Raw genomic sequence first — 20,346 nt, 5'->3', positions numbered from 1 at the left:
ATTCATTCATCGTGTACCATCCACTGAGCTCGTAAGGGATCTTCTTTTAATCAACTTGCTTCTGTTTAGAGAATGACTCATTTATGTGTTCTACCTGGTGATTTATGGCAGGAATTCCCTGCTGAAATTATGAAACACGGGGGTGCAGGTGATGGCTTGTAGGACATGTTTCAGGGAGGTAAGTTTCGATGCCGGACAAAAGAGACCTTCTGGAGAGGGTGAGTTCCCCAGTGTCATGAAAGATGCAGCCACAGAGGCAGGGAAGCCTGTGTGGGGAGCCATGCGGGTGGCGGGTGTGTGTGTGTTTTTGAGGTCCCCTTGCAACAGGAAAGCCCCGTGCTCTGTGGATCTTGAAGACGGTGCCTTCTGAATGTGGCGTGCTGTGGTTTCTGTTACCTCCCTGCCTCTCCTTGGGCCCCCTCCCTCCTGGCTGCCTCCACTCATCAGTTACAAGGCCCTGGGGGGGTGTCCCAGAGTGAGGAGGTGAGATTACATTCCCAGGGCATGGGCAACCTGAAATGGGGCTGGGATTGAACTCAGCCGGGCAGCCAGCTTCATTTAGCGGTCTGAGCAAAGTCTGATTAGGAAAAGGCAGCCATCCAGAACCGTGGCCAGGGGCTCTCCTGGGGGCAGTGGGGGCGGGCGGCTGCTCCAGGTGGCTGAGGGGACCTCTGAGCTCTGATTCGGGCTCCCTGCCAGGCCAGCTCTCCGGGAGAGCAGAGCAGGGGCTGATGCCATGTAGCTCTTGCAGTCTGTTCTCTCGAAACTTCCTTCCAGATGAATGTCTCCTCTCGCCTCTCTAAGCATCCCTCGAGGACATTTCTGACAGGTCCATCTCTGGGCCAGTCTGGAGACAGGAAAGCGTGTTCCTGGGGCCCTTGGCACAGCATGAGTCACACTGAACATGGAGAAGAGAGCCTAGAGAGGTGGCGAAGGCATGTTAGGAAAGTGTCATGTGATGTGCATTTGGGACATCTCTGAGACCATGTCTGTCACCTGTGAGGACAGACGGTGAGTGGACGAGGAGAGGGGGACAGCACAGTGACAGCAGCCACAGAGGTGGGTCTTGGGTTCCCGAGATTCCAGCCCGGCTCCCAGTGCTGTCAACATCCCAGAGAGACGGCGCCCGTGCGGGCCTCCCTGTCCTCATCCTTGTCTGTCTGTCTGTCCCTGTCACTCTGTCTCATTATCTCGCTCTCACACACACACACACACACACACACACACACACACACTTTGTCTCTCTCTCTCAAAACTATGGCCTTTTCTTGAACTCCTTTGATTTTAGGACCATCAGCCTGGAAGGAAGGACCCAAGGGTGGCCGAAGCCTTTCCCGTCTGTTAAGAAAAGGGGGGCGGGGTGGGCAGAAATATTTAGAGAGAGAGAACTAGGTGTTTTGTGTCTCCGGGAAGTTCAAAGATGTATGCTTACGGCATTCTAAAGGCAGCCCTGGCAATTTTCACATGAAAAATGTCAGAGGAGTCTGAGATTCCGTAATTATCTATTTATGTGCTGCGGGGGCTGGATGAGGAGGCCAGAGATTGCCTCGTTTGCTGGCGAGACCGCTGTTCATAAGTAAGTGTAATGTGACACACACCCTATATTGGTTCACAGGGATGGGAAAGTTAGTTATGTCTCATCGGAAAGCCACTTTACATTCATAGGTCATAAACCGAGTGGAAAAATAACCCAGGGTTTCAGTATTCAATTTGTTTACTCTGAGCCAAATGCAGCCTCTTAAGCTGATGAAAGGAGGGTGAAAGAGAGAGAGAAGGCTTTTAGGAGCTCACTTTAAAAGCTCAAAAGGTGTCTGGGACATTAAATAGCTGTTAAAAGCTCTAGTTGGATAATTTAAGTGTAAATGAGTGTGAACTATATGGATTAAATTTGCCTTAAAATACCAGCCTGAAAAATTAAGGGAAGACTATTTGAGACAAACACAGTTTGCCTTTTTTTCAAAACCTGAACGCTTTGAAAAAATAATTTCAGAGTCTCAATGAAAGCTAAATGCAGTTGGATTTAACTGCCCCTAATGATCTCCCCATTAAAAGCTACAATTCAGTAATAATTATACCCACATTCAAATAAGTACATGTGTTTATACACACACCACATAAAGTGTATGGGTTTAGTCTAAGCTTTTAAAACCTTTTTCAATCAGAAATGATAAGAAAATATATATATATATATATATGCAAAAGTTCAGCCTGTGAATCTGAAACTGTGGATGAGAAAAAAAAAACTTCATTGTTTGGTATAATTAGTTCCTTTTATCCTTTTGGGTACTGTTATTCTTATGATTAAAATTGTAATATTATACCTTCCTAGTGTATTTTGCCCCAAAATCATGACTAAAGTTTATCATTTTGCTAAATTAATTTGTGAAGAATGTCTGTGCTTCCTTCTAAGGATATATACTTTGGAAATAATGTTACTTTAAAATACCAAGTTTTCAACTCTAACTGTAACCTGTGTCTTTCTACATTATGTTCATTATGCAGGGAGGTTACACATGAAAAAGTATCTTCTTAATTATTCATCATTGTTATCATTATTGGTCTATTAAAGCCATATTTTGCTTGATTTTAATATGATTTTCTCTCAAACATTATGAGCAACATTTGATAAAAAAAAATTGTCTATTATGAACAGTATGTGCTCTCTGTTGCTTTGGTTTTTAACATGTGATGCCTTTTCTTTTTTTATCAGGGCTCTGTGGGTTCAAAGGAAAGGGTACTGAGCTTGAGAGATGAGAAAATTAGAGCATAATAATGCCCATGACTTTGGCCTAGGTTGCAGAGGGAACCAGGGGAGGTCCTTGGCTAAAGAATGGTTTTCCTACTCTTTCAATTTCCCGTGTTCCACTGTAGTATGCCACAAACATTCAAGTTTTCAAGCCCAATATTATTGATATGACTTTTGGAGAGATCATCAAAGTTAACAGTTTGAGGTGGGGTTGTAAAGAATGATATGGATACACACATGGAATCATCAAGTATGGAAATTCACGCTGAGGATGCTGTGTTGCCGTTGTGAAGTCACCATCTCTTAATAGTTGTGGGGCCAGGTTCCATTCTGAAGGGCCTGAAATCTTCTAGGCATCCCTGAACCTCAGGCTGATGGCTCAGCTAGCCTGTGTTGAGTACTATGGCAGTACTAAATTCAACCTAGTCCTAAACCGTAATTTCTATGAAATCATGGGTTTAATGTGCAAGTTGTTTAAAAAATATTCACTAAATCAACATATGATATGGTTTTAATTTCCATTCATTCACATTTGTTGTTGTTGCTATTAAGTTGCTCAGTCATGTCCGACTCTTTACACCCCCATGGACTGCAGCATGCCAGGCTTCCCTGTCCTTCACCAACTCCCAGAGCTTGCTCAAGCTCATGGCCGTTGAGTTGGTGATGAAATCCAGCCATCTAGTCCTCTGTTGTCCTCTTCTCCTCCTGCCTTCAATCTTCCCCAGCATCAGGGTCTTTTCCAATGAGTCAGCTCTGCACATCAGGTGGCCAATGTATTGGAACTTCAGCTTCAGCATTGGTCCTTCCAATGAATAGTCAGGGTTGATTTCCTATAGGATTGACTGGTTTGATCTTGCAGTCCAAGGGACTCTCAAGAGTCTTCTCCAATACCACAGTTCAAAATCATCAATTCTTTGGCACTCAGACTCCTTTATGGTCCAGCTCTCACATCCATACGTGGCTACTGGAGAAACCATAGCTTTGACAATATGGACCTTTGTTGGTAAAGTAATGGCTCTGTTTTTTAATATGCTATCTAGGTTTATCATAGCTTTTCTTCCAAGGAGCAAGCATTCATTCAATACCATCTAAAATTATTGTGCATAGTAAGTATCCCATAATTTCTAAAACACTGGTCTAGCCTATCTGTCTGATAGAATATTTTCGAATAAATCCAGTTAAATTCAGCAGACACTGGCCTGCTGTGGCATAAGATCCTAGTAGCCCCTGGGGATTCAAAGGTGAAAAATACTCCTTTCCTGTACTAGAGGTCCTTAGATTATGGTAGTAACATATATCTCGTGTATCACTGGATTTTCTGGAGTAATAAGTTACCCTTGAAGTTTAGTGGTCTTAAGCAGCAAGTGTTTATTATTTCTTGAGGAGTCCACGGGTGGACTGAGTGGTGTTTCTAGTTTGGGCCAGATCAGCCAATCTCTGAGGTCTGCCGGAGGCTCCACTGGGCTGGACGGATTCATTAATGTTTGGCAGTCAGCTTGGTGACAGTTGGGGTGATGGGGAGAGCTGGCCCCACACTCTCCTCATCCTGCGGGCAGCAGGGCTCTTTCCCACACTGATGGTCACAGGTGTCCCCACAAGCCCTGCTGAGCAATAAATAGGAGCCTCTTTAGCAGCTGGTTTGCTAATGTCTCTTTGTCCAAAGCAAGTCACCAGCCAAGCTGAGTTTCAGGGAATGAAGAAACAGGCCCTATCTTTTATTGAGAGAGGAGCAAAGTCACAGCACAAAGTTGCTTACACACAGGACAAGAGGAATTTGTGGCCACTTCCAATCTACTGCAACACATAGTACATCGCTGAGCATGTCAGAGAAGAGTTTGGGACACGGAGCTGAAAAGGGAATCAGCCTTGATATATTGAGGAAGACTTGGAAGAGCTGATGGCCTGTGTGTAATGTTCTGGAGGACAAGTGGGAGCCTTTTGAGTTTAAGAAATCTGATTAGGAGAACTAGATCAGGAAGGACAGTTAGGAGAATTGGGGGCTCAAGTGCATGGAGGAGAGAAATAACCCGACTGCATAGCCCTGGCTAGAGGACAAGGCTGCGCTGTGACCAGGATCCTGGAATCACTCATCAGCTACTGCATTGTTCTGATTACAGTGCTGCTAATTTTATTATTATAGGGTTTGTTTTTAAATTTTAGTTTTCTCCCAGTTCAAATAAAAATGAACTATCTTTTTAAAAAATCAAGGCACACACATACATGCAGCATTTTTACCAGTTTCTGCAAAAATCCTAATCTTTGCAGTAGTCCCCATTCTCTGTCAATTAAAACACACACACACACACATTTCTCTGATCAAGATGCTTCATAGAGCTCATCATGAAATCTTGGAAGCTTATACATTCTTTCTTTTTTTTTTATTAAATTGTTTTTTCAACTTTAAACTGTTTGTTTTGAGTTGGGGTAGAGCCAGTTAACAATGCTGTGGTAGTTTCAGGTGGACAGTGGAAGGATTCAGCCATACGTATACACATATCCATTCTCCACCAAACACTCCCTCCCATCCAGTCTGCCATATAACATTGAGCAGAGTTTCCTGTGCTATACAATAGGTCCTTGTTGATTATCCATTTTGATCATAGCAATGTGTATATGACCTTCCCTAACTCCCTAACTATCCCTTCCCCCAAAAACAAACTCTTTTCTTTTTTTTGCAAGTGTAAATTTGTCTTTTTTATTTTCTAAGATGTTTGCACCTTAACTTTGCAAATTATCTTTTGAGAGAGATGCTTTAGAAGATGCACATGATCAAGCCAAGACCTGGGTGCCTTGGGGACTGTGGAATCTCAGAACCCAGTTTTCCCAAGCTCCTTTCCATCATCATTTCTATTGATTAAAACATCCAACTACTCTCTTAACCACAACTTCAGATTGCAGTTGGATTTTTTCATTTTATTATTTAGAGCCTCAAGTAAGGTTAACCAAGATTCCTTAGTCCAATCATTCATTCAAACACTGCTCAAGACATGTGACTAAAACACACACAGAGCCATGAGGCCATGGAGTGTCCAGACTAGCAGAAGACTGACAGAGACAGTGTTTGTATTGAGTTGACCAATAAGATCATTTGAGTTTTTCCATAAGATGTAATGGGAAAACCAAAATGAATCTTTTGGCCAACCCAATAGTGGGAGTTTGTCGTGGAGATTGGTGACAAGAGCTTTGGAAAAACTGAACAAGTAGAACAGAATCAGGGGGATCAAGGGTACAGTGGCGTGGGGGAGGGTGGGTTGCAGTTTCACCAGGGTATTCAGGGCAAGCTTTCTGGAAAGAGAGACAGTTGAGCAAAGACTTGAAGGAGATGAGTGGTTGGCCACGCATGGAGAAAGAGGAGACGGCGCGTGTAGAGGTCTCAGTGAAGAAATGCATGTGACACAGCTGTTGCAGCGCAGTCAGAGTGGCTGGGCTGAAGGAGCGCTGAAGGAGGGGAGATGGGAGATGCGGTGCAGAAGGAGGGAGGCAGGGTATTCCCAGCCTCGTGAACCATGGGAAGAGCGTCACACAGCTTCCTGACCTGGACGAGGGAGAGCACAAGACAGATTTGTTTTATTGTTGTCCTTGCTGACTCAGTTGACTGTGGTTGGTGGTGTGGCTGTTGTCACGCTGGGGCTTATGCACATGAAGAATCCCAGCTCCCCGTCCCCCTACGCTGGTCTGCTTCATGCCTCTGAGAGGCCCTGCTCACAGTGATGTGTATTGTACAGATGACCCTAGGCATGGCCAGGTGTGTGTCATCAGCCTGCTTGTCCTCTGCGGCCCCAGGGTCCATGGCTTGGTTTGGGTACCTGGCCTACCCAGACTCAGTGTTTGTCATCACAAGTCTTAGACTCACTCTGCGTTCTTACCCTTCCTCGGTGAGTTTTGGATCACATGCCTACATGTGTTAAGCCTTTGCTTTGTCTCCTTCACTGGGTTTTGCTGATACTTAGAGATTTTGTGTGAAAAGCATGATGTTATGACGATGATGGTGATGGTGATGGTAGTGGTGGTAGTTTAATCCACACATACTGTTCTTCTGCAAGGCCAGGTGGGGCCCTGCCCTGGGCATGCTTTTCAATGCAAGATTCACAGTTGCTTCTCTGGTGAGGGGGCAGTGCTGGGTCCCTCAACTTCCTGCTGGAAAGCTCCTATCCACTCTATTGATGCCGAGTCAGGGCATAGTCACGAAATACTCAAAAGAATTCAAGGTTTTCACAGCCCCCAACACACACAATACACTGGCAGGTTACATGTGAAAAACACAATACAATAACCTGATGTATAGGCAGGTTGCATGTGAAAAAGAAATGCCTCTGGGCCCTAGGGTGGTTATTGACAGTGTCTCACTGCAGTCTGGGGGTTGCATCCATCACAGGGACAAAGCTGTAAGGTTCCGCTGGTTAGGGAAGACGCCGCACTTTTGAGAGTTCAATCACTAAAGAAACCAAAGGGACCCCAGACACGGAGAGTGGAGTTGTGGACACAAGGTGCTGTGGTGTCCCGAGCCCTCAAGATAATAAATAATAGCCACCCTGCTCCTCTGGCTCCAGATAACCGTCATCAGAAGGTGGAACCTGAAGGAATCATCCCTGAATTTTCAGAACCTGCAAGGATGTTTGACTCCTTCTGAGAAGCTCACCCATCAGTCAGTGACTAGAAAGCTGGGGTCGCAGCGGGCAAGTCTTCATTCAGGATGAGGCTTCATTTCATCTCTGATGGGGGGTAGTTGCAGTTCATAGAGTTCTCCTATGTATCTCCTTTTGTTATCGCTGTTAGGGATACCCTCTCTTCTTATAGAAATAAGGAAATTATGGTGACGATTAAAATTTGGAAGAGGGACTTGCGATTAGAGGAACCCACATAGTCTATGGGGTCACAAAAAGTCAGACACGACTAAGCATATTAGTCAAACATGACTAAAACACACTGAAAGAGACCCAGCTCTCTCCCAGTGCACCTGTTCTGTTCTAAGCCTTTCACTTCATCTCCAGAAGTCTCATCAAATTTTTTTTTCCAGGAAAGCAAGTTCAGAGAAGTTAAGTAAACGTACCAACATCATATGTCTATCAGGGAGTAGAAGTGGAATTTGAATTTTAGTCTTTCTGAGATAGGATCCAGATTGATTTACACTTGAGAAAAGTTCATTCCACTTCACATTTCACCCCCTCAAAGAATAAGAAATTCTAATACATGTAGAAACCCTTGACTCCTCTAAAGACACTCCCTTCTTCGTTCTCGCTGTGGTGGAGCTGACAATGAAGAAGGCGACAAAGAGGGAACATCCTTTTGAGTCGAGTTGCCATGACTTCACACGTGAGGAAAGAGGGTCAGTCAGAGCAGAGTTGTTGCACACAGACTCCCCCAACCAAAGGCTGGGAGGGAAGTTCGCAGGGAGAGGAGACTTGTCCCAGGAGCCCTGCTGTTTCAGCGAGGCAACGTCCCCCAGTGGGAAAGACCTGGGACGAGGGAGAGAGAAGGGAGGGGCAGGCAGGGGCAGGCACACCAGGAGGAGAGCGGGGCAACCGCCTCGTCTCCGTACTATGCTGGCCATTTGCCTCCGTTTTTCTGATCTGTCCATCAGCTGCTAACACCCAATTCTCTAAAACTAAATACAACTTGAGCAAATTAAGGGAAAGGCTTTGGAGAACACAATTACTGTGAGTCTACCAGTTGCTTGGAAATGGACTCCATTTCTCCCGTAGTAAATCAAACAAGGGAGTGACAGCCGGGCCAGATGAGGTGCATCCTGATCGGGCTTCCTCTGTCAGGTGTGTGTGGAGAGAGAGAGACTGTGTGGATTGTCTCTGAGACACCCCTGAGTGTGTGTGTGTGTGTGTGTGTGTGTGTGTGTGTGTGTGTGTGTGTGTGTGTGTGTGCGCGCGCGCGCGCGCGCACGCGTGCTTGTGTGTGTGCCCACATGCATCCTTAGGCCAAATTGAAAGACACCTGTTTCTAGGAAACTGTTATTTTTTCCTTCCCAATTTATCACAGTGGTTGCTACCACTTGAGAATCTAGTAGGTTTCTGAGAAAAGTTATGTTTATTATGGAAGTCATTTATTAATAATAAATAAGGGTGAGACTGTTAGAAACAGACATATTTTGTTTCCGTACACCTCATGTGAAGGCAGTAATGGAGAACTGACTTCTGCCTTACAATCTGGGCTCATTTTCTTCCCTTACTTCTCTAGGTTATCTTTGGTTCCCTCATCCATTCCATCAACAAATGCTTCATGCAAGTCTGCTCTCTGCCATGCACTGTGATGGGTTCAGGGTGGTCCCAGAGCAAGGTCCGCAGTGTTCCTCTACAGGAAGTCCTGATCCGGGGGAGCCAGACACACCAGAAGCCAAATATCTAGAAGATAATGTGTTATCTATTCTACTAGAACATTCCCTTTGAAGAGTAATATGGAGTCTTCCAAATTCAAATTGGTACTATTTGCCCCTAAATGTCTATTCTGAAGGGCATGCTCTTTGTCAAACTCTGTCTGAGAGTATGCTGTTCACTGTGCTCAATCGCTCAGTCGTGTCTGACTTTTTGGGACCTCATGGACTGTAGCCCACCAGGAACCCCTGTCAATGGAATTCTCCAGGCAAGAATACTGGAGTGGGTTGCCATTTCCTCCTCCAGGAGATCTTCCCAGCCCAGGGATGGAACTCATGTCTCCTGCATTGGCAGGTGGACTCTTCACCACTGCACCACCTGGGGAGCCCCATCCTAGAGCATACAGACTCACATTTCTATTTTAATCCTAAAATGTAGATTCGGACAGTGGACAAGTGTGACTTCTCTTATGTGTGATGTCTTTCATTCTTGAACCTCTCAGTACTGAGAAATTGTATCATTTCATACTCACCCACTCAACAAATGATTGCGGGACATCTCTTTTGTTCCACCTGTCGTGTTAGATACTTGGATTCTAGGAGTAAACATGTATTATACCGTCCCTACTCTCATATAAATTTTAATCCATCAAGGGAAATAAACCTTAAACAAAGAATTGCACCATAATTATTTAATTATGGCTGTGATTAATTGATATGATGGAAAAGGACAGAATGTTGTAAGAGCATGTAGTGAGGACATGGCATGATTTGGGGGAAGAGAGAGTATTCAAGAAACACATTCTTGATAAATGAAACTGAAATGGGAGTCAGTCATGTGGAGAGGACACAGGGCAGCTTTACAGGTAAAAATATTTTATTGTTATTGTTCTCAGGTAAGTGTGTCTTTTTCTGAGGGTGCGTGGGTTTGGTCCTTAGACATCCATGGAGATGTGAAAGCAAGACTTCCCTGTGAGCAATTGGAACCGGTGACCACGAGGTGGCATGATTTGTAGGGGACAGGAAGCCCCATCTTCTGAACTTGAAGCTGCTCCAGCCCTTGCTACACATCTTTGGTCCTAGAAAAGCCACTGATTTAGATAAAATATTTTTGCAGTTGTATAGCATCCTCTATACCCATGGGCGTCCTTCTGAGATGGCCAGGCACATACAAACTCCTGCAGTAAAGAAACACTGCATTGAAACATGTATATTATCAAATGTGAAACAGATCACCAGTCCAGGTTTAATGTATGAGACAAGTGCTCAGGGCTGGTTCACTAGGATGACCCAGAGGGATGGGATGGGGAAGGACGTGGGAGGGGGTTTCAGGATGGGGAACACATATAAATCCATGGCTGATTCATATCAGTGTATGGCAAAAACCACTACAATATTGTAAAGTAATTAGCCTCCAACTAATATAAATAAATGAAAAAATAAAAAAGAAGCACTAGGTATGGGGAGCCTAGCAGCAGGGAAAGTGGAAAGAGCAGGTGAGGTGTGTGTCCAGTGTACATCAAAGATAACCTTTTCCCACTCCGTGTTCATGAGTGTGCGTATATGGATAACCAGTGCCGGGTTCTGTTCATGAGGCCCTATTGACATACTTCATTTAACTTTATCATCCCCAACCATTCATGCAAAGATGGAGTGGCTAAGAGAGGCCTGATGAGTTGCTCTGGCCACATCCTGTGCCCAGGGTCGACTCCAGAGGGACGCACAGCTCTATCCACACTGGCCGGGTTGGCCCTCCACAATGTCACACAAAATGCACACGGCACAGATCTTCCCTGCCTTAATCCACTCACCTGTGTACTGATGCTTGACACCGCAGCACAGAACTATGCAAGGCAACACCACACAACACAGGGCAGTGTTTGCTGAGCACCGGCTGAGAGCCAGCAGCGTGCTGAGAACTTGGGGCACAGAGAGAGCAGGACAGACAGGGCTCCTTCCCCAGGGGGTCTGTCATCAGGTCGGCAGGTGCAGCAGCAGGCGGGCCCTCGGGATGCGGGGTGGAGGGTGCTCCCTGCACTCAGGAAGTAGGGCAGAGTGGGGGCGCCTCACCTGCCTGGTTGGAAATGCAGGTGAGGTGTTAATCGCCTGCTGAGGGATGTGAAGCAGACTGGTAGAGAAGGCAAGGGAATAGTTTCAAGGGCCGAAGAATAGAAAGCGTGCAGACCTGACGTCCAGCCAGGATCCAGCGCATCACAGGTTCAATACTGCTGCAGTGGAGCGCAAGGAGGGGTAGGGACGTTGTCAGAAGGTCTAGCTTCCTCAGATTACAAGATAATCACAATGACAGCATTGCATCCAGAAGCCAGGGCCTGGAAATTGCATCTGACAGTCTGCCGTCTTCCTCTGCGGTACCATCTTCTGAGAGGCTGCCTGCTACACTGCACGCCTCTGGAGCCTCTGCCTCTCAGAGATAGCTTTCTTTGAATGAATGTATAGTTGGAGTCTCAGAAACCACCCCAACCCCTGCCAATTTACAGGTGAGAAAGCTGAGGTCTGGTCATGAACTGGGCAAGGTCACTGAACTGCAGGCAGATCTAAAGTTAGCATTCTGGTTTTTCAGTCTACAGCCTTTACATGGGGATACCATCATAATTTTACCCCCTTCTCAAAAAAAAAAAAAAAAAGAGATAACAAACTAGTTAGTAGTCAGCATTAATTAAAAACTGGGGCCTTTAGGTGAAATTGAGGTGTTGGTAAAAAAAAAAAATAGTTATTGAAACCTACAATTAAAAGCAGTTTGGACTATGTCTGTAGCTTCTTTCTGGTTTGTAAAAAGTTCACTTGTATCTTTTTTTAGGTTCCACATATAAGCAATATCATGATATTTGTCTTTCTCTTTCTGGCTTACTTCACTCAGTATGACACTGTCTAGGTCCATCCATGTTGCTGCAAATGGCATGATTTCATTCTTTCTGTGGATGAGTAATTTTCCATTGTATATCTGTTCCACATCTTCTTTATTCATTCTTCTGTTGATGGACATTTCTGTTGCTTCCCTGTCTTGGCTATTGTGAATAGTGCTGCAATGAAAAATAAATGTGATGTATGTATATACAGATATATAATACACATATTTTATAAATATGTATTTAAAACTGAGTCACTTTGTTGTACACCTGAAACTAACACAGTAGTATAAGTCAACTATACTTCAATTTTAAAAAATAACAACTTTTTAAAAAAAGAAAAAAATGTATGCATTAGAAATGACGGCTCTGTTAATTTAGAAAAGCAGCTTGGACTTTCCATCCTTTGTGAAATCCTTGGTCAGGATGAACATGTGTGGGAGAGCCAAGGTCTCTTGAAATCGCTATGGCATTTGCTTTCTCTGTTGCTTGAGACGTAGAGCTCTCATGTCCAGCTGCTGTCTCCCTCTCCTCCGTGCTATTGGCTTTCCATCACTAGGTGATGGGACTCATGGGTCTGTGTTGGAGCAATGACCCATGAACCTTCCTATTTTAAAAAAGAATTATCTTAAAACTAAAAATAAGAAAAAAAAATTCCTTATAAAACAATAATGGAAGCAAAGATCATGTCTAAAAGCAACAAGTAGAAATAAACTATTTTCTCTGTTTTCCCCCAGAGTGAATAGTAAGCAAGAGACTGTCCTCAGATCTAAAGAATTCTGCTAAAAAACCCTCTTCCATCCATCCTCCACCTCCTGCATAGGTCAAGTTAGTCTCATTCTTTTCCTGAATTTCTTCTGCCCTTCAAGACTTAGCTGTGCCCCAAACTGTATAAGCCAGAGCTTCCTGTTCTTTTCAAGTAGCTAGCTTAAGATTTTTTTCTCTTCTCCTTTTTAGATGTGTTATTTTTTTCTCAGAGAGAATTCCTACTCTTCTCCTATCCATCATGTTGTTTGTACATTGCGTGTGGGGGAGCGGGTTCTTTATTTAAGTGCCTTGAGTTATGTACCTTCTCCTATAAACTATTTTAAGATACAAAGAGATGAATTTCAGAGATTCATGCACTGTCGTTATTAGAATTAAACTCACAGCTCTTCTGTGCTGGGCCCGGATACCATGAACACACCTTCTGCAGCATCCCTGTCAGGTCCTCCCTTGACTTCTGTCCAAAGGTCCCCGAGGACATCCCTGTTGCTCTAGTTGCCATGGCTTCAGGAACAAGCCTCCTTCTGATGCAGTTCCACCATCTCCCAGGGAGGACCACCCACTAATGAAGGCTGTGTCCCAGAAGCCACGTGGAGTAAATGTGCTTCCGTGTCTACACGATGCTGCTGTATTTACTCGAGGGCAGTTGTGATGCGTCTCTTGACTCTGCCTGTCTTTGCTGCATCCAGTGTCCAGGGGAGGCCCCCTCTCAGCTCCACATGTGTTCTGTGCCCAGCCTTCCTGTAATGCACTGGCCTCTCTGACATGCTGTCCCCAGATCCAGTCTGAGCAAAGAATGATTCTCACTTCATTTTCACACTTTGCTTTCATACTTAGACTTAATACTCCTACTATGTAAACTAAAGTAAATCTGTGATCAGATTTACATTTTGAGCAGTTACTTCTCTTTTTAAACTCAGGACTGGGAGAACACTGTAAAACTCTTGAGGATTTTGCACACATATTGTTATTGAAACACACCTCCCCATTGAGTTTTTAAGTTATCATATAAGAATCTGTAACAATTAAAACAGAAAAGGAGTTTTAAATAGTTTCATCATTCCCATCAAAATACAGATTATTGAGTAAGACAGAAATCTTTTGAGCTCATGCTAGAAAGATACTCCAGTGAGTTTTTGTTTGTTCCAGGAAAGTTGAGAACTGCCAATTTCTTTCCTTTTCCTGATAATGTAAAGGGCCTCCTCGGTGGTTCAGTGGTAAAGAATCCGCCTGCAACGCAGGAGATGTTGGTTCGATCCCTGGGTCGGGAAGATAATCTGGAGATGGAAATGTCAACCCACTCCAGTATTCTTTCCTGGAGAATCCCATGGACAGTGGAGCCTGGCGGGCCACAGTCCATGGGATCACAAAGAATCAAATATGACTTAGCGACTGATGAGCAGCGTAAAGTATTATGTAGATGATGAATTCCACCTTCTGGTGTGGGAAAAGCTGAAAGTTTAATGTAAGACAGCACATTTCTGGTAGCATCTGATTTGGATCAATATGGCCCACTCAAGGCTAGTCATCACCAACTGACTGACTTCCTTGGCTTTGTGGTCCCTGCAGCCTGACCTGATCGGAAAAGGCGAGAGGCCGTGTCTTTGGGTAATGTCACATTGCACACAGAATCACACCAGCTTCCAGGAAGACTTCGGGGTCACTGAAGTTACAGGAACGGGTCCTTAGGTCTCAGACATGTAAATACACAGGTCTTTGGTATTTGAGAAGCTCATCAGTCATGAGCCCCGCACCCTGGTGCAACTGGGCAAGTGACCATGCGTCTTGGCTCACAGCCCTGGCAGGGGCCACATTGTTCCACACTCTCCTCACTAACATTGCCCTCTTCTGCCATTTCATTATTCATTGCTTGGAAAGGAGGCAATGATATTTACTGCCAGTGGTTCTCTCAGTGACCCGTGCTAATAAGGGGTGAAGTATTTGCCCTTGAACATCTGGTTCAAGGATTGGAGGTTCTTCAGAGTCGGTGCTTAGATTACCAGTCTGTCCCCTCTGGTCTCACAAAACTATCTGCCCAGTGAAAAAGTTAGAAAATAGCCTTCACCAAGGGCTAGATTCTGCCTTGCTGTCTTTGCAGAGATTAGCACGCAGGAGCCTCTGGAGCATTGTGGGGTGGAGGATGGAAGCCCAGGCACTGGAGTCCGCAAGGAGGAGATAGAAGGAGTCAGTGAAAAGATGCGCAGATGGTGTATGAGGCTGATGTTAAAGCCTCAAGGCCATTAAGGAGTCCACTCATCATAGCCTGTGAGGCTCAGGGTGGAATCGATTTGGGGAGCTCAGAAAATTTATTCCACACCTGGTGCAGTAAACCCCAAAGCCATCACGGGGAATTAGTTAAGTCCCCTTATTCCTCATACATTTAGTTTCCTTGATCCTGTTTATTTCTTTCTTCAGTTTGCCAAGACACAGGTGTATACCGATCTCAGCAGCCCATGAATATTTGAAAACTAAACTTTCTAGCAAATAAATTTAAAGTCCCAAATCAGTGTCTTAACATTATATGATCTCATCACTTAAGCTCAAGGAAGTCTTTTGGATTGCTTCCACTTAGAAAAGTAGTATTTTGGCATATAACTGTGCTACAGCTAGGGGGCTGTTGCTTCCCTGGGCTTCCCAGATGGCTCAGTGGGTAGAGAATCTGCCTGCAATGCAGGAAACACAGGAGGCAAGGGTTCAATCCCTGGGTCGGGAAGATCCCCTGGAGGAGGAAATTGCACCCCACTCCAGTATTATTGCTTGGGAAATCCCATGGACAGAGGAGCCTGGTGGACTGTAGTCCATGGGGTCACAGAGTCGGACAAGAGGACACAAATGAGCAACTGAGCAGCAGAGGGCCATTACAAATTTAATCTGACAACTCACTTCATTCAGGTAAAATAATATATTTATTGAGCATAGAGTATGTGTCAAGACTCAGCTTGGTACCAGAAAATATAATGATGTAGATGACTAATGTGGCCCCTATCCTCGTAGTGTTTATAATTTAAAGAGAAGGTTAAGACAAATGAGTAGGTGATTTTAATAGATGGTAGTAAATGTCATCCTCTTGGAGATAAGACCATTTTTATGATAACTTTTAATCCTTTACTACTTCTTCCCATACTAATTTAATCCTATACAGATACGATCGAGATGTTTTGTTAACTGTGTGATTGATGATAGAACATAACCATTGATTTTGTCAATGGCACTTGATTGGGTGCCATAATGAGTGCTGGAAATAGAAGAAAAGTTTGTCAAAGTAAGAGAGAGATGAGCGAGGACAGGCTAAGATTTCAAGAGGGCACAGACTGTACATGTTGAAGACGCCAACATCTCACGGGTGCTCATCCCATGTTAGCAACAGGCTTTCAGGGAGCATTTATTGACCACTATGTGCCATGGAGGAATTGTGAGCAGACTTTTACATATTGGAGAAATGGTTGTCAATAATTGGATGAAACTAAGTGAGCGTGTGCTCAGGACTTTTCTAAAAGGCATCATCATAAAATGTCAAGATACTAGCATTTTTCCTTATGGGTTTCCTCCTCACTGTAGCAGTAGAATTAAGTAAGTCTGTACTAAGTTCCTACTACATGCAAAGCTCAGGCACTCTGGAGTCTTACAAGCTCCTAGAGGAGAACTGTCAATGCGTTTACTTTTATACAAAGAAAAACTTGAAAAATGTAAAAATGCTACAATTATAATTCCACTGGGGTACAGGGAGTTGGGAACCAACATTAAATAAAAGAACCTTGAAAGGCTTTCTGAAGGAGCTGGTATTTGAGCTGCACCTTAAAGACACACCCATCTCAGCAGGCAGTGAAGTGAATTCCCCATGGGAATCAGCCTGACACAAGCCACAGACACAGGTGAGCCGTGGAGTGTGCAGGTCATCATGAGTGAGTCAATGGAAAAAGATGCTGAAGAGAAAATGCGGTGGGAAGTGAAGCTGGCAAGCTAAGGTGGGAACAAGCCATTGATACAGATTTTGCATTTCACTCCATAGTAGGGAATAAGCAATCATCAAAGGGTCCTGAGAAGGGGCTACTTTTGTGTTTTCTGAACCTACTTGAGGAGGTGGAATGAAGGCCAGATCAACGTGGAGGAGTCAGTGAGTTGTAACTCCTTATGACCTCATCATTCTGGGAAGATGTGGCGGAAGTAAATCTCAGGTGGGCTCTGCTGATAACAGTGGAAGTCAGCTTCTGCTGGTGAAGGGGGTTAAGTGTAGATGGACTGAGAGAGGTGGATGGAGGTGTATTAGTTTCTCTCATCACTGAGCTGTGCAACCTACATGCTCAAGGAGCAAACAGAAGTAGGCAGGTATACCTGGGAGCCAGTCTTGTTTCTGACTCCAGTCATTTAAAAATATTTACGTCATCTTCCTCTTTTCCTAGAATAATACCTTTTATTATTCTAGGTGTTTTCCTTTTCTTTGTTTCTTTCTTTTGTTATGGTCCATATAGGACATTGATTATTGTTGTTGTTATTATAATTCTTAAAGTTACATTTTCTTTGAATCATAAATCAATGGTTTATCTTCCCTTAAGGCACTTCTATTTAAAGAGCAAGATCGATTTTTACAGGTTATGCCAACAATAAATCTTTGGGTCTTATTTCTTCCTCCTAAAGACTGGATCGAGATTATTATTATCATTATTTATTATTTATTGAGTGCTGTCAGTGGGCTCAGCAGTATACAAATATAAATGGATAAACATCATCATTAAGTCTGTTTCCAAAAGGAGCAGGTGTTTATCATGAAAGAAAGTACCTGGATTACCAAAATAATGCCCATTAGTGGTTTTCATTTCCTGGAAAATATGGTCTTTGTGGTCATTCAACTCCTGTGGCATTTCTACTGGAATAAATGGAGGCAGCCTCTTTTTTCTGGCTTGTTTCCAAGTTGGAAATTACCCACTGCTTTTTGAAAGTTATCTTTGATTTAATTGGGTCATTTTGGCTTGATATTGTTCAAGATTCTCTCTTCATTAGTGACTTAAACAAAACCCAGATCACTTTTTCAAGGCAGAATGTTTCACTTACTACTTGGCTTTCTCCTCTTGGCCAGCAAAAAAGGAACCCAGCCCACGCAGGATCTGCCTTTTTTATTCCATTTTCAGTGGTTGAGGAGAGGACAGAGTCTAGCCTAGAAAAAACAGGTTTAGAAATCTTGGTTCCACCCACTGGGAGTTGGGAAGAAATGGGTTCTATCAGGTGCACCCTAGAGGGTGCTGACATAGCCCCTTTATCCTGCTACTTCCTCAAGGACCACCATCAACCAGAATGCTTTCCTCCATTTTGGGGGGTTAGATTAAGCAATATCTGAATATCCCCAGTGGCTCAGTGATAAAGAATCTTCCTGCAATGCAGAAGCCTCAGGAGACATGAGTTCAATCCCTGGGTCAGGAAGATCCCCTGGAGGAGGGCATGGCTAACCATTCCAGTATTCTTGCCTGGAGAATCCCATGGATAGAAGAGTCTAGTGGGCTACAGTCCATAGGGTCACAAAGAATCAGACACGACTGAAGTGACTTAGCATGCACTCATATATCTAGAGTCATGTTCCCTCAAATTTTCTTCTGTTCTGTGTTAGAAAAGAAACAAGGACCAAAAATGCAGTTTATGCCCAACTCATATTAGTTATTTGTTTAAATTCTTCCAAAACGTCATGTTAACAGGCACTGTCAAGGAAAAAAGAAAAAGCTCAATCAACTAATTGGTTGATTTGAGGTCACCCAGTAGTTACAGAAGCACCATTAACATTTGTTTGGAGTTTTGCATGTTGCAGGAAACTCCATCATCTAGTTGAGGTTCTCAACAGTCCTGGAAGGGAGGGGAAGAGCATGTTATATTTAGCATCTCTGATCTATAAAGGAAGAAGCAGACTTGCCTACAATTAAAAAATGCATATGCTGCATAAGCTGAAGTCATGTCCCTTTTCATTACTTATAATTGAATATAACTGAGAAAGGACCAAAGATCAGGCAGCCAGAAGCAGAGACATAAGAAATGTGAAGAATGAGTTGATCTTCAGAGTACATGCTAAAGGCAATGGCAGTGGGATTGCTGCCTGAATGACTTTAAACATACTTCTAGATCTATGAGGAAGTGGTTGGTCTGATAATCACATACAGCCCAGATCTGTTTATCTTCCCAGAACTAGATAAAAACCATCTCATGTATATATTATAACCTGCACTGGCAAATGGACCCATTTGTAGATAGGGCTATCAATCAGCAAATGAGCCTCCCTCCCCGTCCTAATCTGGAAAAACATTCAAAGCCATCAGGATAGTAGGGTTATTGGCTATGGCTTCAGAAGATCAACAACTCTTTGACCAAGACGGAAATAAGTCTTTCCCTTCATCTTCTTTTTAAGTAAACAAGCCAAGTGCTTAAAACCCTATGCCTCACAGAGGCCCTGTGTGCATTGTATTCCTTCAACCAACACTCAGTTGAGCACTTGCTGCAGGCTGTGATGTTTATTGCTCTTTTTTTTTTTTTTAGGTTGAACCCATCTCAAATGTGTATGGCTTCAATTTTGCCTCAGAACTAGTGAAAGATTTGGATGGTTGTGCATAGCCATAAGATTCTCCATACTTTGGATTAGTGGACTTAATCAAATGGACCATTCACCCAAAGTCTTGACCATTTACTAATAGGACCATTGACCATGCACAGGACTCAATGTGCAACATACAAATGGAGTATCCATGGGAATCTGTGAGGCTGTAGGAGATGAGAAAAATTATACATGGTGTTTTCATTCTCTGGTAAAGAGTCAAACTTATTTTGTTCTAATGATTTTTAACATTGTAAAATATACATTTTACTTCCCAAGTTGCTATCTAAAATCATTAGCAATAAAGCAACAGGGAACAAATTCTTACAACTCTTAATATAAAGACAAATAACCCAATGTTTTGGGTCATTTGGACAAATGACCGAAGAATCTGAACAGCCAGTTCTCCAAAGAAGATATCCAAGTGGTCAATAAGCTCAGGAAAAGATATCAAACAACAACACTAATCATTAGGGAAATGCAAGCCAAAACCATAATGAGATATCAGTTTCTACTCAGTTCAGTTCAGTTGCTCAGTCATGCCCAACGACTCTGCGATCCTGTGGACTGCAGCATACCCGGTTTCCCTGTCCATCACCAACTCCCGGAGCCTGCTCAAACTCATGTCCATTGAGTTGGTGATGCCATCCAACCATCTCATCCTCTGTCGTCCCTTTCTCCTGCCTTCAATCTTTCCCAGCATCAGGGTCTTTTTCAATGAGTGAGTTCCTCGCACCAGGTGGCCAAAGTACTGGAGCTTTAGTTTCAGCATCAGCCAGTCAATTCTTTGCATCAGTCCAGTTCAAGTTCAGTTCAGTCATGCAGTCGTGTCTGGCTCTTTGCGACCCCATGGACCGCAGCACGCCAGGCCTCCCTGTCCATCACCAGCTCCCGGAGTTTGCTCAAACTCATGCCCATCGAGTCGGTGATGCCATCCAGACATCTCATCCTCTGTCATCCCCGTCTCCTCCTGCCTTCAATCTTTCCCAGCATCAAGGTCTTTTCAAATGAGTCTGCTCTTCCCATCAGCTGGCCAAAGTATTGGAGTTCAGCTTCAACATCAATCCTTCCAATGAAC

The 20,346-nt window shown here is 43.8% G+C and overlaps 1 protein-coding gene across 1 annotated transcript in view; it reads left to right on the top strand.

The window, feature by feature from the left end:
• OPCML (opioid binding protein/cell adhesion molecule like) overlaps positions 1–20,346 on the top strand; it is a 1,024,720-nt gene that overhangs the window by 289,324 nt on the left and 715,050 nt on the right. The window lies entirely within an intron of this gene.

Source organism: Dama dama, chromosome 2 (assembly GCF_033118175.1).
Source record: "Dama dama isolate Ldn47 chromosome 2, ASM3311817v1, whole genome shotgun sequence".
Taxonomy (NCBI): domain Eukaryota; kingdom Metazoa; phylum Chordata; class Mammalia; order Artiodactyla; family Cervidae; genus Dama; species Dama dama.
Note: the sequence above shows the minus strand (reverse complement) of the source record. Positions and strands in the feature narration are given on the sequence as shown.